The sequence below is a fragment of the Magallana gigas genome, chromosome 2, assembly GCF_963853765.1.
Source record: "Magallana gigas chromosome 2, xbMagGiga1.1, whole genome shotgun sequence".
NCBI lineage: Eukaryota > Metazoa > Mollusca > Bivalvia > Ostreida > Ostreidae > Magallana > Magallana gigas.
In genome coordinates, this window is record NC_088854.1 from 50,105,410 (window position 1) to 50,129,642 (window position 24,233).

The 24,233-nt window shown below is 34.4% G+C and overlaps 2 long non-coding RNA genes across 2 annotated transcripts in view; both read left to right on the top strand.

The window, feature by feature from the left end:
- LOC136273101 (uncharacterized) overlaps positions 1–24,233 on the top strand; it is a 73,993-nt gene that overhangs the window by 30,636 nt on the left and 19,124 nt on the right. The window contains exon 3 of the long non-coding RNA XR_010711277.1: positions 7,540–7,821. This is a non-coding gene — a long non-coding RNA (uncharacterized lncRNA). The remainder of the gene's footprint in view (positions 1–7,539; positions 7,822–24,233) is intronic.
- LOC136273100 (uncharacterized) lies at positions 3,438–6,619 on the top strand. The gene is made up of 3 exons (XR_010711276.1): positions 3,438–3,773; positions 5,059–6,090; positions 6,148–6,619. It is a non-coding gene; the product is annotated as an uncharacterized lncRNA (long non-coding RNA).

Sequence of the window (24,233 nt, forward strand, 5' to 3'; positions counted from 1 at the left end):
ACACTGCAACGTCTCCCCTCCCCCCCCCCCCCCCCTCCCCTAAAATTCTTAATTACGTAACAAAGGAATGAACAATTGGCATGCATAGGTAAATAACGTTACGATGAAGATAATTGCTTCAGCATATAAAAAAAGTTATTATTAAGAACTTTAGAGTAAACTTTGAATATAGATTACAGATATCATATCATACGTGTTCAAATTCCAAAGGTATAAGCAATTTCTCTGGTTTAGGCGTTTCGTAGTTTATTGGCGAATTTTTTTAATTCAAAAGTATAGATTTGTTAAGAGGAAAAAATGTTCACAAAATGTTTGAAACTTTGTATCAATTATTTTGTTATTGTCTTAGAGTCTAAGAGTAAACTACAAGATATTTCTAAGTGTGATTCGTATATATTAAGAAAATTCACAGGGCGAAAAACCATCTTTAAGCAAGTCCTTAAAGGTGGCTTAAAGGTGACTTAAAGGAGCTTAAAGGCTATACAACCTTTAAACCGCCTTTAAGTCACCTTTAAGCAAGTGCTTATAGGTCCTTAATGTCCAAACTTCTTTAAGCTACCTTTAAGCCACCTTTAAGCCACCTTTAAGCATCTTTAAGTGGCATTTACGCTCTCTTTACACTGCCTTTACACTGTCTTTAAGTGGCCTTTAAGTCAATATTGATCAAGCTGAACAATAAAAACATATATTAAATGCAAAAGCTCTTTTATAGAGATGGGAGCTCTAGGGGGTCATCCGAGTGATAATATAATTTCCAAGGAAGGGGGGGGGGGGTTCCAGGCGGTTTTAATCGTCGCTCCATTAAACACAGATCGCTATCATCAGCACCGCTCCGATGGACACAGATTGCCGTTATAAAATTCTTTATAATTTTTTGGGGGTTTCAAAATTAGTGTAGGGATGAGCGCAGTCTCTGTATCTTAATATGTGCATAAAACTAATTAAAGTATGTTTGTTTCCTATTATAAATTAATCGGTGAAAAATCTCTCTCTCTCTCTCTCTCTCTCTCTCTATCTCTCTCTCAGTTCATCTGGTTATTAAACAAAATAAAGATAATGAACCAAAAATGCATGATTTAATTTGTTAATCGGTTTAAGGTTTGTATTTTTTTTTTCAATTTTCATTATTTCTAACTCTAGATCTGCTAGATACATGTTAAAGATGAAAAGACTCTCAACTGCCTTTGTTATATCGGGCAGGATATTACTGCTTTGTTTGTCTAGACATAGTTTTGTTCGTTTGTGTATATCTAATTAGAGTCTATTGTTTGTCCAACTTAAGAAAACCCCTCGAACTAACACAGAATATACAAGATATACACAACAGTTGTGTCGTGTGCCCAGGTGCATGTTTGTGTATATCTAATTAAAGTCTATTGTTTGTCCAACTTAAGAAAACCCCTGGAACTAACACAGAATATACAAGATATACACAACAGGTGTGTCGTGTGCCCAGGTGCACGTCAGGGTTTCTAAAGGCGTTGAATCTTAGTATGTACGAGTATACGATAAGTCTAGTGAATAAAAGTTAATTTACATTTGTAATTCATTTTCAAAGTATTATTTCCTAGCTCTTGGTTTCAAATGTGTTACGTCTACAAATTAACGATACATGTATGTAAGAGTAAAATCTTGAGGCTAATTAATTAATGTACCGGTGATCATAAATAGGGGTTGATTATTTAAATATATGTATAAGGGTAAATATGTCAAATATACCCGGCCTGGCACATCATACAATTGTATGTACAAGTCATTTGCAATTGCCACATGCAGTAAATACGTCACCGGTAATTGGTAATTTTGTTTGTTATAGAATTGATAGTTTAAAAATCATGTACATACAATTACATGTAAATATTTAAACATATTGGAACGGCGCCGCGATCATGAAAACCGGGAAATTGCGGGAAATTGAACAAATACCCTAATAGTATCAATGCATTTAATAAAAGAAATGATTTCATTTTCTTTCTTACATTTTTATAGCTATAAATTAGATGAATTACGTATATCTACTCGGTTTAAATTTATTAACTAAGAAAGCCTACTATAGTGAACCTAACGGTTTCCATTTAGGTATAATATATTTTTGTTCACTGAAGACCAAGTTCCGTATTTCATTCTAAATACACGCATGCATGTAATTTATAAATTAGATATAATTGATTGTTACAAACTGAATGGTTTGTCAAAATCTTTTCAAGTAAACACATTCAATACAGTGATTCAATATCCACTGATATATAGGATATAAAAACGCTTATAAATATGTAAGTTGCCGTGGCGCAGAGGATGTGTGGTTATACTAGTAATCTAAGGGTTCCGGGTTCAATTCTCACCGCAGCCGTTTTTTTTTGGTGTTTTTTTTTTTTCATTTTTCTTTCTAGAACAAAAACCGTTTTAATACCTTTTCTTTCATAAAGTTAATACATTTTGTTGGAAATTAAGCACAATATTGAATTAAATTTTTTTTAATGGCTTAAAGGTGGCTTAAAGGTAGCTTAAAGGTGGCTTAAAGGTGGCTTAAAGAAGTTTGGACATTAAGGACCTATAAGTTGTCCTTAAAGGTGGCTTAAAGATAGTCTTTAAGCTGCCTTTAAGCCATCTTTACGCTTTCTTTAAGCCACCTTTAAGCAATACATATAGCTTAAAGGTAGCTTAAAGGTGGCTTAAAGATCGTCTTTAAGCTACCTTTAAACACCTTTAAGCTATCTTTAAGGAGGACTTAAAGATGGTCATTCATCCTGTGATTAATGAAAATGGGAAATGTTTATAGAAATTAATCAACTGAGACTAAATTTAGATCTCAATTATTGAACTGTAACTTTTGTCAAGAATCTTTCTAATTTTTAACCTTTAATATTTGTACCTAGACGACATTTCCCTTTATATCTTACATTTATCTAGACAAACAGTGACCTTTTATTATAAAATACAAAAAGGTTATTTATAGCAATATCAATCAGATATGAAAATGTTTTTGAAGTCGACTAAGCCGTTTGGAGAATTCCCTTCCACAGATTTGGTCGATCAAAATAATTAAAAATAATAAAAGGGGAAAGAAAAAAAAATAAAGAGAGAAATAAGTATTAAGTACAGGTTCACGTTAGAATCAGGCAATATCGAAATTTTGTGATAAGTGATAAGATGCAAAATAAAACGAAATTTTACCCAGCAAGAAACTGGGATGTTAAGAATGTATATGCCAAATTATTATGAAATATTCTTTTCGTTTTTGAATACGGGCCTGATATATTGACAAGGCGCTCAATTTTGACGCCGTGCAAGTCTTAGTAAAATAGCATATATTTTTATCAAATTACTAAAAACAGCAAACCTTACGAGAAAATTTGATTATAAATAGTTACTAAACTCACTCAGCACATGATTTCCAATTTTAAAAAGTATTGGAAAGTTTGAGTTTCGAGTTTAAATTGCCGTTAAAATAAGCAAATTCGAGTGAAATCTGGTTGTCTTTCTTGGTTGATTCACAATATCGTCGCTAGATGGCGCCTCGTTGCTACGTACGCTAGTGCGCGAAAATGGAAGTTCGAGAAGACTACACGGTTTCGGGACACTACGCAAACAGTTTCACAAGTCTGTATAAAGCCGATCCAGAATAAACAACTCTAGTGACCCTTTGTAATTGTTGCAGAGACATAACAAGACAACTGCAAGGTTTAAAACTTAGTGATGGCCGACAAACAACCTGTCAACCCAGCCGCGGACAGCGAAGGAAGTCATACCCCAAAGAATCACATTATATACAGGTATATTATTGCTATACATGTTGAATGAAATAAGCTTTTTCAAACAGTGATATAAGTTAACTAACAACTGCAGTGAAGTTTTTGTTTTATTGGCATATTTCACTACATGTATCGGTGATCATACTGGTTTTCCCCGAATCTATTTTTAGAACATCAAAGCGATTGATTTTGGCAATTATACGGACACTCAAATATAACTGTATACTTTACGAATGTATGCTTTCATCTGTTCATTTACAAGTCTAATTATAAAAGGTGCGTTGTTATAACTTATATTCAAATCTTAAAGATTTGAATAAATGTACTGCAGTAGCCTTACACTGCCCTCTGTTTTCAGATACATTGAAAAATGATGTATCCCTACATGTATATTAGAAACTAATATATGTTCATGCCTCAATCAACAATTGAAACAAAACACCAGTCAATCTTGAATGAAAAGTTCCACATTGTAGTTTTTTTCACAGCTGTTTTCATTGTGGGGTAAAAATAAGGTGGGTTTTTTTCCCTCACTAAACTTGGGGGTATGGAACACCTGTCGGTATTGATGTGGATAAAAGTATATTATATTCAAAACACTTTCACTCTTTTAGAAATTTCTTTTTAACAATATTTGACCGATAATATAATATTATAAAATAATTGCAAAGATTAAAATAATGATTAGGTCATTTCCACCCCCTCAATATATACTGGTAATTCGCTGTGTTCCAGTAGAGATCCCCACCCCTAAATGTACGGGTACATGATGTAAATTCTTTGATACAGCTCATGATTAGACGTGGCGATTACTTTGGTATGCAAATGCCCGGGGGTTATCTCTTATCCCATATTTTTATAATTCATTGGTCAATTTACACCCCACCCTTAAAAATTATATTTGTTGCTGGTATTTGAAGATCTATTTAATTTATGTAATGGTTTGGCAAGTATCCCCTGTTGTTTTTCCCTATTCCAAACCATTCAGTGTATCATAAATGGTCATAGGTTTAGATCCTATTGCAGAAGTTCAAATCTTCTTTGATTAATTCATCTAAGATTACATTGATTTAATAGTGTCTAATAGGGTGTCACAATTGGCCCTACCTTCAATTTTATTAACATAGACCAATCCACCCAACCATCAACTTTCCCTATCTACTGATTCTTTCTTTTCAGACTGGAATAGGAATCAATGTTTTATCTAGGCTTTTTTGACATGACTGGTGTATTAATATTTATATGTTGTTTTACATTACATATGACAAGTAACAATATTTCTAGTTTTTAAATCTTTCTATTTCAGGACTCGGAACTTTGACAATCACAGACCCTGTCATAACATCAAACTGGACTGATGAGGCAGAATATATCTTACAGAATGTTTCAACAAGCGAAAAGTCGAAGAATGTGTTGACCCAGTGCTTAATCTGATTGCACCAGGGCAATCAGAGAAATTAAAACAATTGATTATGTTAGGACCTCAAACAACTCCAACAGATAAAGAGCTTACAAACTGCATGTATATGAGGAAATAACTAACATTGAACTTCACACTCAAATTTTTTCAATGTCAAAAAACTATGTTAATATATATAACAGTAATAAGATGTACATGTATAACTAATTTATGTAGAAGATAAGTGCATATATGTATGTCCCTTTCTCACTGATTATCCATTATACATGTATAGAAAGAATAAAGAAATTTTATATCTCATTACTTCAAGAAAAATTATGTGTAATTAGCATTAAGAAAGACAAATTTAGCTGCATGGTTAATAACCAAGGAAGACAGAACAATAACTAATGATTAAGTTAATTGAATATAAAAAAAGCTAATATAAAAAAAGAATCTCAGAATGCTATGATATTTATATAATAACAAGTGAAATACTATGTACTTATCATAATATATCATGATTTCATCTTTAATTACTAATATTTGTATTTATGTAATTACCATGATGGTAGCTACATTATTTGGACTACATTAACAGTGTTTTCCCCAGAAAATTTTTGATGCATGGGGGGAAATTTGTCAGAGTAGGTGCACGGTGCAGTGTTAAAGGGCCCACACCGGGGCAAAATCACTTCGGGTAAAAATAATATAACCATCTGATGAAATGTACTGCATGATATGCACTATAATTAATGCATTTTCATGAAATTCATATTTTGTATTTATGTAATTACCACGATGGTAGCTACATTTTTGGACTACATATACATGTATATAGGAATATTCTAATAGCATAAATTTGTATACACAGCATTTACCCAACTGCTGCACATTCATATAAATGTATGCACTATTTTTATCCCCCCTTCGAAGAAGGTATGGCATATCACTTTGCTGCTGTGCGTCTCTCTCTGTCTGTCTGTTGGTCTGCAGACGGCCAGTCCACCAACAGTTATCATTCATTTTCTTCGCAGGGGTTCCACATTTTGAAATGAAATTTGGTATACAGATTTATCTGAATAAGATCTAGGCAAAGTTATTTTTTGGGTATGATTGAGCAATTTTTGACCTTGGAATTAAAAAAAATTCCAATTATTTGCATTTTCTTCTCAGATGTTTCCAAAGGAGGGGGCATAATTGTTTCACAAACATGTCTTGTTTGTGTGCAATCGTTCACTTAGGATTTTCTTTTTAAAAAATTGTAAACTTTTAGCCTTTCTAGGGTCCAAATTGAGGGAAAAAAATCAATATGTAATCTATTGGTTGATGTTTGATATAGCCATCTATAGTATGTGTGATACATTTTGACATGTATGGTGTCATGTATATCGAGTTATTCATGTACAAATTGTTTATTATATGTATGACTGGAAGTCAGTTTAATAAAGTACTTGTTATGGTGTCATACATGTTTTCTACATATGGTTGTTTTTATTAAGTATACTACCTTGTAGTATATTTGAATAAATATCTAAAAATGTATATCTATATCTATATATATAAAGGGAGTGAAAAATGCTTATATGTTTTGTTAAATTCTGGAATATAAAGCATGCCCTTAATGATTAAACTGTATCCAATGCACATTATATAAACTAATACAGGGTTACAATAATTACGCTTACAATAAATTGATGCTTACTGAGGACCCCCCCCCCCCCCCCCCATATAGTCTACAAACATATTCTAAATTTATATATCAGATATGAGCCATTTTTACTGTACATTGTAATAATATAAAATATATTTATTTTTGATTGGAAAGGCTGGGCTAAGGGTCCACATAAAAAGATAAATTCATTTTAATTGCTTAATATGGTGTACATGGTATTTAACAAATCTGCAGACATCTTTGTTAAAAAAAGAATTGTGTTATTTTTTTAAAAGTCAACATCCCCAACAACCTCATTTCAAATTACGTAAAAATAATATGAATTCCTCAAAAGTACATGTAGGTTCAGGTGTTATTGACCACCGAGACAAACAATATTGTATATAAGTTTTTTAATGGTTGTACATATTACTCACTATAACCATGATATACAGCAGGTCGGACAGTTAATATTGTTCCTTTTCCCTGTTAGTTATCGTAAGACTTGCTAACTTTGGCTACTTCCATTATTTTTTGATAGACATACTTATACATGTACTATGTAAATCTCCATCACAAGGTCAGTATAAAGTGACCACATTTATTTCATATTTTTAAAATGATTTAAATATTTAATAAATATTAGATTAAGATAATGACTGTAGATTGGTTGAAAATCTTTCATTTTTTTGTAAAAGGTATGCAGAAATTTCTGAATATTTATTCTTTTTCAGATGGATTTGTCTATGCTGTCGATTTTGAGCCATGTTTTCCGGCAGTAAAGAATGAACCATGCAATATGACCTGCCGAATTCCAGACTTTACTCAAGTAATTGAGTTTACTTGTGGTGCAACTGTGCGAGGCAGATGTTCAATATTATCATGCAATAATATGGTTAAAGAAGGAGGAAATACTTTATATCTTCCAATATCTTCAGTTGCATACAGTGATAATTGTGAATGGGGTTGTACTTACGGAACAACCCCTGCATCAAGTGCAACTGTTACAGTCTTCAGTAAGTATGATAACAGAATTAAGAAAACAATTCTATACCTGAAGAACTTGTTGTAGAATAAATTAGAAAAACTTAAATCTAATGAAATTTCAAATTTTTCACCTTGACAATCTGACGAAACTTAAACCATACAATTAAATAAGCATTAATGTCCGAAGAGTTTGATACAGCTAGGTTTTGACTCTGTATTTCCAAGCAACTTATGTTTATCTTGGATGGAACTTGGATATGTTTAACATTGATTTATTTCTAGTTTAGGCAACATAACAAAATGACCTGACACCTGAACTAATTGCAACAGAAAATATTTTGTGGTAAATAAAATTATTAATGATAATGAACATTCGGGGCCTGATCTACATTTATTTTTTTTACGTCACCTGAGTCACTTTGGTGACCTGTTGCAATTGCTTTGTCCGTCGTTGTGCAGTATGCATCCTGTATTAACAATCTGATAATGAATGACCATCTGTAAGTTCTCCTTAAAGTTAGCTAAAAGATGCTTAAGGTAAATTGAAGACTATCTTTAAGCCACCATTAAGCTATCTATGCTGCTTAAAGGTGCATAAAGGTAACTTAAAGAAAGCGTCAATATGGTTTTTAGGTCCTTACATGCAGCTTAAAGACAATTTTAAAATATAACCTTTAATGATAACTCTTGATGGAGTGGGTCTTCTGTCCGATTTTTAATTAGATTGAATAAAACCCATCATTTAAATGTCAATCTAAGCAAAATCTAAGTGTAAAATATTTTTGGCAGTCGGGGCTTGAACCTGGGTCACCTGGCCAAATGTCCAGGACTCTAATGACTGAGCTACTAGGACTCTCGCTTCAGGACTTTGATCCTTAATATCTCGAAAATGTGTCGATCGATTTTAAAGCAAATTTCATATTCTGCATCAGTAAAAGAATCACTATCAACCAAAGAAAAATTATAAAAAAGATAAAGTTGAAAAGCGCGAAAACTTTCCTTCCGGTGACCACGGGAATTGACGGCAGACGTTTTTATGACCATGTTGCAACAAAAAAATAGGATGTCTATCATCACTCAAAATTTCAGCCCTCTATCTTTACTTGTTTTAGATCTCTAGGCCACAAAATTGACTTTTAAAAATCATAAACGGATGATAAATTCCGACCGGAAGAGATTATTGACAAATTGAAACAGCAGTGCAAATTTCAGATGTCGACACATCAACCCTGAAAATTTGAAGAAAATTGAAAGAGTTATCTCCGAGAAATCTCCTGCACAAAATTTGTACGACAAATAAAAAATAAATATGATAAAAAAAGTGGAAAAGTAGTTGGGTCTTCCGCTGAAGGGGATAAGGGGACGGCTCCTGAAACCTTCTTTCTCATATATCTCAAAAAGGATAACAAAGTTGTTGACACTTGTTGAACAAAATTTGTGTAGTTTTAATTGACCTTTTATTCAATTAACAAAGGAAAAGGGGTTGCAGTTGGCCCCTTAAATTTTGGACCCAGAGTGGTCTCAAGTCTTTTAGTTATAGCTCTTTACTGAGGGGTACTTTGTAATACCGGTAAGTTGTAGAAGCATGCAAAAATGTTTATCTTACTGTTATGTCCCAATGCAATATAATGATTTTTTCATGTATAACGTAGATTTTAGGGGTCAGAAATTCAAAACTTTGATCACCTTTATCTTGATAAGGATATATATTTTGAAATGCAGTATAGAAGAAAAGATGCTAAAAATGATGTACTTAACAACATTCAACCCTCAAAATTTTGTTTAACGGCCATGATATGGAGATAGGGGTCAGCCCCTAAAATCTTTCTCAGATATCCCTTACCAAAGGCCTCTGGCAAACAGTTGCCGCAAATTTGCAGAGAGTTTGCTGCAAATTTGCGACAAACAGTTGCTGCAAATTTGCGGCAAGTTCAGAATTCGTATGCAAATTAGCTTCTGGCAAACTGTTTGCGACAAAGTTGCGGCAAGTTCAGAATTCGTATGCAAATTAGCTTCTGGGAAACTGTTTGCCGCAAATTTGCCGCAAGTTCAGAATTCGTATGCAAATTAGTTTCTGGCAAACTGTTTGCGGCAAATTTGCAGCAAGTTCAGAATTCGTATGCAAATTAGCTTCCGGCAAACTGTTTGCAGCAAATTTGCCGCAAGCTTACAGATAAACATAGCAACTTTAAGATATTACAACATAAGAAAAAAATCATTTAATAATACATATACTATGCTTTTCAATCAATTAACAAATAACTTCTACTGGTGATTAACAAAGATGTTTAACTTAAACAGTTGCAGCAAAATTAGAGATAAAGGACACAAGTAATTAACTTTAAATTTTACACATTTTATAAATTTCAAAAATAAACACAAAAATGATGAACAAACCATAATGAAATTTGACAAATAGTACTCAACCGATAGGTGATGATTTGTTGCTGCAGATCGATAAACTTGAATGCAGTTTGATGACTTTGATCACAACATGCATGCACAGATGGACTTGTACAAAAGTTCACAATCAGCGAAGTTCAAACCATATAGTCCTGCACGGTCACTGGTCATGTTACAATTAATCAGTCAGGGATTCTTTAAGGCATTCTCGATGTCTTTTTTATGACAGTCTCCTGTACGTGCTCTCCGATTTAATTTCACACATAAACAATATCAAACAAATAGCCGAATATCACAATAATGCCCACAATGGAATGGTCAGACTTCAGCACTGTTGTTTATAATTATGCTTTTCTACGTAAGTCTTACACAAATTCTGTCTTCACTCTTTTCTGGTTGCATCATTTGATCATAAAATCAGTGAGTTATAGTTGTTCATGCATGGTTTTCTTTAGGTCTGTGTAACCCGCAGTCACCAGGGCAGACACCTATTGGGAAGATAAATGGATTTCATATAAGCACAATTGTTTTCAAATTTAAAGCAGTTTCTAAGAAAAACAAGTTGGCCTATCATATACTTACTCAATCTATTAATCTATATAAAGCTACAAATTTGCATTAGGCCTACTCAAACTCTGACTATGTGAGTAGAACATGAATTCTTTTATTTAAGGAATAAAAATGTAAATCATATAAAATGTACTTATACACTATGTAATGATAATTTCCTAAATTTGGCGTTGTTTTAATAAATTTCAAATTTAAATTATTTGTTCATGCATCATGGCCACAACGATGTCAATAACGAGCGTTTTGCAGGATTCGGATCGACACCCTGCATTGTCATAGGGACGGCCTTATACTGTTAAACTCATTATAAAAGATCACAGTCTTTCGTTTTATATTCCAGTTAAAACTGCCATTCAACGAATATATTTTCATTACTTCACTTACTTTTTCAAAAACGTGCTCATGATCATGCAGATGGTGCATGCAGTGGCCTTGGGTGTTGAGACTCGATTCATTCACTTATATTCGTCCTCTGTTTTGCCGCGGATTTTCCAAAAGTAAACACTCCATTGACAATGTTTCTTTTACCTTGTGCACATCCATATTCCCTTATTTTCATTCATTTACCATCTCGGTGATGGCAGACAACATGGCAGCATCGAATGTGAAAATTGGCGGCTAGCTATTGATCGACCAATCAGCGCGCACGTAGCGTAACATTGAAACAAAAGTAAAAGTAGAAACAAACACTGCACTGAACAGCATAACGTTACGGAAAATTCTTCAATCTACATGATTCAACATCAAGCGGTTTAGATACTCAAATCCAAGTTGACTGATATTTGAACGTAGGAAAAAAGAATATAGCATAACAAAAGAACAGACAGGTTGGTGTTCATGTAATACGTGGGGGGGGGGGGGTGCATCATGCGATTAAAGTTGATCTTATTTTCATAATAATAAACATTTTTATCGAGACTATCTTAGAATAAAACTTAAATCCGAAAATATTAATTAGATTTATTTTTTCTCTATACAAATATACAAAATTATAAAAGCAATTCATTATAATTGACAGTCTTAAAGTTGTGTTGAATGTGTATGAAATTGTCTAAGTCTTATTTCTGGTAAAGCTTTGGCAAGCTCAGGAAGTTAAAAAAACAGAGAAAAAAGAAGAAATGTTTGTGGTAAACATCTGGCATATTTTTAGGAGTTTGCCAAAAGTTTGCCACTTCTGGCGAAGAAGCTGCAAACATAATTGGGTGTCTGGTAAACTACTGGCAAAATAAAAGAGGTTTACCAGAAGTTTGCTACTACTGGCAAAGATCGGCAAACAAGTTCTAAAGTTTTCTGGTAAACTAATCAGTTTGCCGAAAATTTGCTGCAAGGTTGCTGCAAATTTGCCGCAAACAATTCATTTTGGTAAGGGATCTCATGAATTTTAAACACTTGTTGAACAAAATGTATGTTTCTTTTGATAAGATGAAAAAGGGACTGGTCCCTCAATTTAGGGGTCACGAGGGGTAAAGTTTTTTACGAAATCATTACACCAGAAGCAAAATTGTGTTTAAAATGAAGACCTCTTTTTCCTTTATTTTCAAGTTATGTTCAGCTTTTTTATAGCAAAATCAAGATCATACATGTATCAGATTCAACTTCTTATATTGGACGAAAGACCTCCTCGTTGCAGCAACAAAATCATGTCTTGTTTTAGGGAATGTCAGTTAGGGAATGGGATTCCAACGAATTTGAATAACAGAGACATTGAAGTTGTGTTCATCGGTTTTTGGATTGCATTTTTAGCTCACTGAGACAAAGTCAAGGGGAGCTTATGCTATACCTCCGGCGTCGGACCTGGTTAAAGTTTTAGTTGCAGGTCCTGTATCTAAGCTATAACTTGTCCTATCTTCACCAAACTTCCATGGATGATGCATCTGGACCTACCGTAATGTCGCGTGTATAACACACACTTTTTTTCAGCCAAAATTTGATCAAAAGTGGGGGGTGCGTGTTGTACATAGGACAAAAATTGTACCCCATTTTTTCAAGCCGTGATTCTTGATACCACGGAAGTAGTGACTGCCGATATAGCATGTTATGCAAATTGAATGAGTGTATACTAAATTTACTGCATCAGAAATACCTTATTCTTAGTTTTTTTTTCCATGTATTGAAATATTTATCCTCTCTTAACACTATTTCTTGCATCAAACAAGTTTAAATATCGCCAGTGTATTCGCCATTACGTAAGCAGCCACCTGTTGACTCGGCGTGTGGTCAATGTTTGTTTAACAATTTCCGGTGTCAGAAGCATGCACATATCTCGTGTCGGACTTCACAGGGTGTTTTCAAGTGCATGCAGATAAGCAATTATTCTGATTTTTTTAAACTTAATTACTTTGTGTCCAGTTATGCAGTTAAACGTTATTGCTTTACATAGGCACTGCTAAAATTACATTGATCATTTGTACGACTTGATAATGACTATATACGACATACATACGTTTCTTCACAATGTTTATTTAAACAACAATCAAAGGGTTTGACTATATTTAATCAATTAAATCATTTCTTTTTAAGTTTTTTTGTTATATCTGCAAACATTATTACTTTTAAGCACTCGGCTCGGTTGCCATTCTTCTCTACGTATGATGATTCTGTACTTCTACGATGTTGTATAAGAAACTCTTTACGAAGTGTCAAATGATATTTGATACCGCCCATGTAAATTTTGCCATTCTTTTAAAGTAAAATTGTAAGAACTTTGACTCTAATATCGCTTAGGCCATGTTCCGATCACGAAATTACACTAATTACGCTTGGGTTATAAAATTATCAATAAACATCGATAGTTATTTGGGGAAATGGCGGCCGTCGATTTTCATCGTCTGTGCTATGTTCCGATCACAAAATTAAAGAAATTGCGCATGGATTAACATGTAACATCGATAGTTTTGGGGGAAATGGCGGCTGTTAATTTCGCCATTTTTTGGGTGCGTGTTATACAACTTTGGGGGTGCGTATTATACACGAGTGCGTATTATACACGAGACATTACGGATTATGGCATTCTGCTGGTCTGTACTTCACCAAACTTGCATGGATGATGTGTCTTATGATACTGATGCACCAGACAGGCTTGAGTGCTGGCATCTGAGCTATGGGTTTTGGATACTAGAGGAGGTTAAGGTTTTTCAAGCAGGTTAAAATTGTTTGTTGCAGATGGCCTTTGATAGCAACATCTAAGTAACTGCTGGTCTGTACTTCACCAAACTTGCATGGATGTTGTGTCTTATGATACTGATGCACCAGACAGGCTTGAGTGCTGAATCTGAGCTATAGGTTTCGTGTGCTGGAGGAGGTTAAGGGTTTTAGAGCTGGTTAAAGTTTTTGTTGCAGGTGCACTCTGATGATTATATCTTAAATACTACTGGTCCTTATATAACTTCACCAAACTTATATGGATGGTGCGTCTTATGATACTGATGCACCTGACAGGCTTGAGTGCTGAATCTGAGCCATAAGTTTTGGATGCTGGAGGAGGTTATGGTTTTAAGAGCTGCAGGTTAAAGTTTTTGAAACAGGTGACCTCTGATGATGTTATCTTAGTTAATACTTGTCTTAACTTCACCAGATTTCCATGGATGGTGCATTATAATACTGATGCAGCTGACAGGCTTGAATGCTGAGCCATAGGTTTCAGATGCTGGATATTGTTAAGTTTTTTGGAACAGATCATATGTTTAATAGATAATAGTACTATTTCAAACTTGCATAAGTGATAAAACTGTAATATGAATGAATCGCAGAGGTAGCTTCAGATGCAGAGCTTACTCTCCATTATCAAGGATGCTAAAAAATATATCTTAGTTATTACAGGTCCTAACTTCACCAAACTTGAATGGATGATGTGTCTTATGATGCACCTGACAGGCATGGATGCTGATTCTGAACCATAGGTTGCAGATGCTGGAGGAGGTTAAGGTTTTAATTGCTGGTGCCCTCTGATGATGATATCTTAGTTATACTCCTGCAAAACGAAGTTTAGTGGGGTATATTGGTTTCACCCTGTCCGTCTGTCTATCTGTCCGTCTTTCTGTAGACACAACTTTGTCCCCCCTATAGAATTTTTTTGTTACTGCATGGAACAGTTTGAAAATTTGTACATATGTTGAACACCATCTGAAGATGTGCACCTGCAATTTTTTTTAAGATCAGACAAGATTTAATGATTTTATGACAGTTTTCATTTTCCTTATTCTATATATTGTACACTAATGTTGAAAAGTAAGGGAGGTAATCCTTACAAATTTTATTAATTAATCAATAGTATTAAAACACTCTAAAATATATTTTTATAGATACATCCAGGTGGAGGTTTTTTGTCTTTATGTCTTAATTAATAAAAAAAAAATATTTTTTATAAGTATTCAATCAACTGACAATGCAAAGGTTTTGTATGTCAATGATAAATTCTTAGGAGCTAATAAGAACATCAAAGACAAGTGTGGCTGAATTCATTTGTACCAAGGGAGCAATTATCTGAGCCATGGTTCAGATGGAGCATGTGTTTAGGGGAAATTGATAATCTGTAAAATGGGTGATGGTTTTGGGGCTATTTTAAAACTGTTTCATGTAAACCAAAAGTTTCTATCATTATAAGGTAATAAATAATATCATTATTAATAAAGAAGTTAAACTATTTTTAGAAGTTTTTTAAATTTATTAGTCAAGTAAATTGATGAAATGACCCTATTGGACATTAATTGGAATGAAATTCAAAATTACTGATATTATTGTAGTGTTTTGGCAATTTTAGAATTGTTTGTAATGTTAAATTTTCCCTTTTACATATTTTTTTTACATAGTATGGTAATTATGGTAATGTTTTGGGAGTTTATTAAATTCAACAAGCTCATCAAAGAAAATCATAGTCCTATATGGGATCAATTTTCTGATATGGAGTTCCATTGTTGAGGAAAATTTGAAACAACTAATTGCATCTGTCAAGACTCTTATTAGAAAAATATTGAAAGTTTTATCAACAGAAGAGCATTGCTTGGCTACTGGTATTTCCATTTACTGCAAAGGGAGGGGTTATTGACATTTTGTTGGTTTTTCTTTAAATCAATTAAATTTAAAAAAAAATTATCATCAGATACATATATTTGTAAATTTATTACTGTTATAGATATGTATTTACAGTGAAAATATGACAATATTGATTTTAATTTTTCTTTAACTTATTTTTTTTTTTACAATTCTAGATTTTTTTTGTATGTGTTCCAAACCTTTATTATTCAATTCAATTATTTGTCCCATTTGAAATTAGCCTTGCGGGGTATTAGTCCCATTAGGACAGTTCTAGATATTACTGGTCCTAACTTCACCAAACTTGCATGGATGATGCGTCTTATGATACTGATGCACCTGACAGGCTTGAATGCTGAATCTGAGCCATAGGTTTCGGATGCTTGATGAGGTTAAGTTTTTTGGAACAGGTCACATATTTTATAGATGATAGCTTGCATAGTTGATTTAGGGTGGCTCTATACACCGACAGTTTATTCCAATTTTCAATAGAAGACCCAAAACATATACTAATCAAATATCAAAATGATGATAGGGATACCATCAGGTATTTTTTAGAGAATTTTTAAATGTTTTTTCGTGTTTTTGTAAAATACTTTTTAAAAAGTTAACATAAACAAATTGAGAATTTTTTTTGTCATATGATGGATATTTCCTTCGGACACCTAAAAAAATATAACACTTCTTAACAATCCAAAAATGTTATTGTTGCAATTTTTTTAGTAATTCCCCAAAACGTAATTTGTCATATTTTCTTACTCTGCTGATAAATCATCTGAAAAAGCTGCTTGATGTTATAAGAAAATGTATTTTAATAAATGTGACAGACAAAATTGAATGAATATCATTGCAAATAAACACCAAAATTTTTTTTGAATTTTAATTGGTATGAGAGTTCCTCAGGTAAGAGTTATCGTTCCAAAGTCCCAAGGCCCAAACACCTTGGGGACTTTTCATTTTGAGTTGAAGAAATTTTCCTAAATATAATGTTGGAATGATAAATACATACATATTTCATTATACGCCTAAATAAGTGAATGTATTCTCTTTAATGCAAAACTAAGTCAAATAAATAAAGGGGGAAATTAACTAAAAGGATATATGTATCCCAACCTGAGAGAAATTCAAAGCCACCCTCCAATCCCCTTAAGATAGTCAGGAACATCTGTCGATATTGATGTACATGTAGATTAAAGTATATATATAATAATTGAAATACTCTCACCAGTTTAGAATTTTTTTCCCCAGTATTCAACCAAAAAAAAGTTTTAGAAAATTTCGGTAAATTTGGAAAGTTTAATGTCCACAACGGGATTCGAACTCGTGACCTAAAGGTTTGAAGAGAACCCACTAACCCTCTGCGCTACGCTGTAAGATATCGATGACGGGAAAGAAACTATTTAAAAAATTATATTTGATTTTATTTTTTATTTCGATAAATTAAACGACACAACGTGAAGGTTTCACATACCACATTACTTGTAAGTAATGAATTTTCCAAATATCAAATTAGATCTATTCATTTAACAAATTTTTCAAAAGAGCGGTCCCTTATATACAATTCGCCTCAGTTTAAATCAGCCAGTAATGGAATTGCATGCTTGCAGATTTACTCTTTTGCGTACTGCGTCATCAAAAAGTGGTGTATAGAGCCACCTTAACTATGTTTTAAAGGAAACGCAGAGATACATGTAGCTTCAAATGAAGAGCCTGGTCTCCAATATCAAGGATGCTAAAGAAATCTCTTACCTTACTCAAACCTGCTTGATAGATAAATGTTGTTGTTGGTAATTGATAAAACATGATTCCTATGATATAGTATTGTATATGAAACACTATTGTTTCATATAATACAATATAATATCATGATGATGTTATATTGTAAAAAGTTATATGATACTTTATATAAAACCAACCAAAATAAAGATTTACAAATTTATTCAAATTGCCTTCTGGGCACTACTCAGCTATTAAGCAACAGAACATACAGTAATATAAAAATACACACGCAAACAAAATATTAGAAACAGAATGAGGCAATAAGGCCTGCAATATCTAGAAAAGATATGTAGTAGCCGATGGCTTGAGATGTGATGTAGAAGGCCGATGGCCTGATATGTAGTAGCCGATGGCTGATGTGGAAGGCCGATGGCCTGTGTGCGTGTGTTTGTACTAATAACAAAATGAGTGAACATTGTACAATTCTTTTGGGGTATAATAACACATGGCCAATTGACCATGTGTGAAATGCCATAACACATGGCTAATTGACCATGTGTGAAATGCAAGTAGTTACCCAAGATCAGATCAAGGTGGTGGTGGGGAGGATGTTGGTACTTTGAGTGTTTACTGTTCAACTCCAAGCTACAAACAGGCTGCTGCAATAATATGATTGGCTTAGCGTAACACGTGAACCAACACAGATGAAATACGATCTGCTCTACATGATTTTATATAAACAACATTTAATTACATTAAATTACATTTTATATAAAACCAACCAAAATAAAGATTTACAAATTTATTCAAATTGCCTTCTGGGCACTACTCAGCTATTAAGCAACAGAACATACAGTAATATAAAAATACACACGCAAACAAAATATTAGAAACAGAATGAGGCAATAAGGCCTGCAATATCTAGAAAAGATATGTAGTAGCCGATGGCTTGAGATGTGATGTAGAAGGCCGATGGCCTGATATGTAGTAGCCGATGGCTGATGTGGAAGGCCGATGGCCTGTGTGCGTGTGTTTGTACTAATAACAAAATGAGTGAACATTGTACAATTCTTTTGGGGTATAATAACACATGGCCAATTGACCATGTGTGAAATGCCCAAACGAAGTTATTATAAATGTTAATTGTAATAGCTGAGAGCCCCAAAAGGAATTGGGTTGATCACCACCACTCTTGATCTGATAATACACCTTCATGACTAATACACCTTCATCAACTAATATAAGAAACATTCCGACACACAAACAGTACAAATTTCGCAAAATAATTAAACATTGTATCCTGCAACAAATAAGTACGGTACATAGTAACTGCAGTTAAAGGATAACCTCTATGCAAAGTCATTATCTAAGCTACACATAACAATAACAAACATCAGTCCATTTCAACAATCGTGAGATATTGCCAATACATATGCAAAGTAAGTAATCAATTGAAAGTCCATACACCCGACTCACATAGTTCTAGAATTTAAAGACAACACATAGCTTGTTGAGCACGCGATAAAGTTTGGTCATCGGAGCGAATGTATCTGGTATAGCAATCGGAACTCCATCTTCCCAAGGTTTTGATCAGGTGATCCTCTACCTGTCCTGCGGCCGCGGATGTAGCTGCTCCAATCCTTAATGAATGTCCCTGGAATTTCTCATCATCAAAACCAAGCGATTTTAGAATCTGTTTTAGTTTTGATATGAATAAATGTCTTGATAAAGGATTTCCACTCTCATCTACGAATAATGCTGAGGACACATTACGGTTGAACCAGCTTCGTCGGAACATCAAGTACTTTTTCATACACTGCACTGGACACACGGTTTGACCGGATTGAAATAAACGGATTTGTATTCCTTTTCGAAAAGGGTCGGTTTTGGATCTTCTCAGAATGAGAGTAAAAGCTGTTTCTTCAGTATCCATAACCATGTCTTCCATACGCAGTATATTGTCTTGTTTTGCGTTGTTTATGGTAAATTCCCCACATCGAAGGTAGGCAAAGAATGCTGTGGAACAAGCCGCTTGCAACATAGTATCAAGAAATACTCCGAACATTCCTCTTTTTAATGCATTATGGATTTGAACTAACACACTATATGTTATGGTTCTTCTTTTCTCCTTTGTGCACTTTTGCTTCTGAATTCCTCTCATCACTGTTTGTAACCTCACACAAGTATCTGTTGCCGAACACAAAGGATTTGGCACTCCAGCCTTGATGTAATGGAATCTCACCGCTGCAAGATACAATTTGATAGTACTGTGACTCAAATTGAGCATATTGCAGCAGTGGGTAACGAAGTATATCAAGATCTGCTCAGAAATTTCTGGAGGATGATAATCCCTTGCTTCAATTCCAATGGACGATAGAAATTGACAAAACATAGTAAATCCAGTTCTATAGGTACTCCTGGTATTATCACTAATGGATGCCTCACATAACATCCTAGATTCTCTTTCTAATACAGGATTAACTCTTGTATGGGCGGAACTGGGGTTGGAGTTGCTGCTGCCGCCGGAGCTGCTTCGCGGAATCGTGACATCTGGAATCGAGATAAAGAGTCAGCTATAATGTTTATCTTTCCTGGAACATGGTCACATAAAATTATGAAATTGTCAATGGCTGATATCCAAGTTAGTTTTCTAAGTAATTTCATAATCATTGGTGATTTTGATCTACGTTTTTTAATGATTTGAACAGTGGCAAGATTATCACACCAGAATTTTATCCTCATCCCCGACCACTTGTGGCCCCATAATACAGCTGCAACCACGATAGGATAAAGTTCCAACAAAGCCATGGATAAGGGGTCATCTCCTAAATTTTGAATTTCTGACGGCCATTTTCCTTGAAACCATTTACCATCGTAGTAGCCTCCAAATCCCATGGTAGAAGAAGCATCTGTATATAAGCAAATATCAGAAGCGCTGGTCACATTTTCATCCAAAAAGAAAGACTTTCCATTCCATTGCTTTAAGAATGTCTCCCACATAACCAGATCATTTCTGCATTCTTTCGTTAAATTCACATGATGATGTAATTTCTTTACAGAATGTGCCAATATTAATAAATAGGAAGTAAACGATCTTCCTGCTGGTATTATGCGTGCTGCAAAGTTGAAATGGCCTAAGATACTAAGAAGCTCTCGTTTTGTACATGAACGTTTTGACTTTAAATTCCCAATGAGGAAGAATAGGCGCTCTACTTTCTCTAAAGGTATGCGTGCTTCCATCTTAGATGAGTCCAATATTATTCCTAAGTACTCCATCTCCTCACATGGACCTTTTGTTTTCTTCTCTGATATTGGAATTCCTAATTTATTGAACACCATTGTCAGTATCGCCATGCTTCGGAATCCTTCATCGCCTGTTGGGTCAATAGTCAAGAAATCATCTAACAAATGTAATATATGCTTAATATGGTAATTATTGTTCAAAATCCAGCAAACAGCCTGAGAAAGCATGTCAAAGATTTTTGGACTACTTCTGCATCCAAAGACTAATCTTTTGTAGAAATAATATTTATCTCTCCACTTTATTCCATAGTAGGGTTCCACAGATGCCGATAAAGGCAATAATTTGAAAGCATCCACAATGTCTGTCTTGCACATAAGTGAATTATCACCTAATATCTTCAAAATATTAATAGCATCATCAATTCGAACATACTGGAGTGAGTAATCTTCCTTATCAATAAGACTGTTGATACTGACTTCAGAAATGTGTTCGTGAGGTGATGATAGATCAACTATCAATCTATATTTTTTTGAATATTTTCCTTCCACCACACCAATCGGACTTATACGATATATGTCATAGGGTGGCTTTTCAAACGGACCATCTAAGTATCCCTTGTCTAACTCATATTTGAGTAAATTGTCCACTACATCAGGATTCTTTCTAGCAGAACTTAGATTTTTGCATTCTAATGTTGTAGCTGGTAATTGGGCAATTCCTGTGTCAAATCCTCTTTCCAAACCATTGATAAAAGTATTCACAAAATCTCTATCTGGGTGGTGTTGTAATTCAAGTTTAAAGGCCATGATGTTAATTGGCGTTACACATGTATTTCTCTTCCCACAAGAATCCGTTTTTGTAGATGTATTCTCTAGTCACTGTTTCTCCATTGTATTTCCGTCTTTTTGTCTAACAGCAGTTTTGCACTGAATAGATGCATGTTTCCCTAGCTTGCAGGCTGAGCAGATATGAACTAAATTACAGGATTGTCTGTTACAGCCATTTTCTCCATTGAAATTGTTACATATCTCTTTTCCTTTGTGTGTTAATCGCGGTCTGCCTTGAACATCAAGTTGATTGGACGATCCTCTGTATTTAGAATGCACAGGGTTATTTTGGACAGGATTTAATTTAGCTTTTGGGCAAAAATGAGCTGTGTGCGTCATACTGTTGCAGCTGTCACATCTAATCACAGTTTGACCCGCGAATATGGAAGTAAACAGTTTCGTGTCTCTAACTGACCAATCGACTCTTATATTTCTTTGATGGAGCAGGGCACTTGCTCTTGCGGAAAATGCCTTGTGATAATCGTAAAAAGCTGGCCCACGCGTCATGGATGCCATCTCTACGATGTCCCTCTCATATGCATCCAACTCTTGTCGTCTCTCAGGATAAACCTCACACATGACGTTTTTAAACTTGGAGAAGGCCAGGTTAAATTCGCTTATTGATAGATTTCTCTGCAGTCTGACATCGTGATTTGGTTTGATTAATATGACTTGACCCTCGTTATCTTGGATTTTATGTTCTTCATTTTCACGGGGCAAAAGTAAAGTAGCCAAATTAACATCTTTACCTTGTATAATGTTGCGCAGAGTTGTGGACACCGTCTCTATAAACGGAACAGAATCCGAAGAGACCCGTGTGTTTAGATCGGTTGTTGTTCCGTACGTCAGTGACTGGTTTCTGTTCCCGTTGTGAGCCTGAATGCTGCTGACTGCGTTCGTCAATGATACCAATGACTGTTGTATGTTTTCTACAGCGTGGGTGAGCGAGTCTACTTTCGCTTCAGTGGACATCCGCCCAGCCTCACTTTCGATAACATCAGATGAAGTTGCCGGAAGTACGGGTAAGACGTCGCCATTTTGAATCGCGTTAGAGTCGATTCCTTCCCCGCTTGGTATTGTTCTGTCACTCGATTGGTTTGAATTCAAAACATTGTCTCGATATACAGAGGGTTCCGCTTAAACTGATAGTCTGTTTGTCAGGCAAAAATTATCAGATTAACCGATTATCAGATAAACCAATTTAGCGTTTTTGTGGTATTTAATTTTGGTATAGAATAAAATACAACTTGTTTCAATACATAATTTATCAACAAAAAGATATAATCTGTTTTTCAATAGTTTATAATGAAATAATTTACCTTGCATTAGCAATGAAATAGCATTTTAGTCGTTATTTTGTTTTTAAATGCTCAAAAGAAAATGTTTCCCTTCTTCACTGTTCATTACGATGGTTTCAGAGTGGCGGCCATTTTAACAGGAAGTAGATAAGGGCTAATTGTCTGAACATTCCCTCTTTTCACCTGGACAATTTATTTTAATTCTTTTTCTGGTATAGTAGAATGCTCTTAAATAATCAATTATGCATGATAACAAATTATTTGAATTTTATTTCATTAAGTTTTCTACCCCGATGTAAAATTGAGAGTAATCAGAATTTCCTCAATGTCACATGTTCCCAAGCACTTTTGATTCAGAAATTACATGTTTAAATAATTCTTAATGGTGCAAGCCTAGCATGAAATTAACACAGGCAATTGGTAAATGAAAAAAACAGTAAAATGTGTACACAGGTAAGGTCAGTCCTGTGTGCGGTCATCCGGAACAACTATCGATGTCGGTAGCTTTCATCTTCCGAAGAAGTGAGACACTCGTGTGTGTTGAAGTGAAACTAATCCCCTGTAAAGAGTTACTGTGTACACAAAAGGGGTGTCAACTAATTAAACAAAGGAATATAGAGGTGTTAGAGGGTGGGCTGAACTATCGATGTCGGTATCTTTCATCTATCGACCAGCTGACCATCTGTGTGTGTTGAGCTGTGACTAATTCCCTGAAGCACCGTTATTTGCAAGTTTTAGGCACGTGCCAAGCTGTTTACACAGTGGAGGTTTTACACGAGGTGTGGACATGGTGGAAAAGGTGTTAAAACGTTAACTGATATTTGATCGGCCGACAGAAATCGTATTAGATTAACCGAAAATGGCATTTTTTTAAATCAGATTATCAGTAGAAATTACAAAGGCTTATATAGCAAATGGATCGGTGTTTTGATTTTATATCAGATTAACCGAATTATCACATTAACCGCGATCAGATTAAGTGGAACCCTCTGTATCTGAATCAACTGCGACTTTTTCAAAGAAGCTGGCAACAAGATACTTGCCTCTTTAAGTCTCCGAATTAACTCGGTCACCGACCAATTTTCAGGCTCGTTTTCATCCCATCGTGGAATTTCACCGCGTGTACGTACATTTCTAACGGGTTGGCTCGCCTGTTTTCGCTTTCTTCCAGTCATGTCTAGTCTATTAATATCACATGTAAGAGGTTAAAAGTCAAGGGCTGAAGGCACTCGGCCGTGTCTTGTAAACACAACACACGTGGATTAACGTTAGTTACTTTCACTATATATTTAACACCTTTCACAATGTTGTTTATGTTCCGCGTTAATATCGACGATAAATCCAAATGA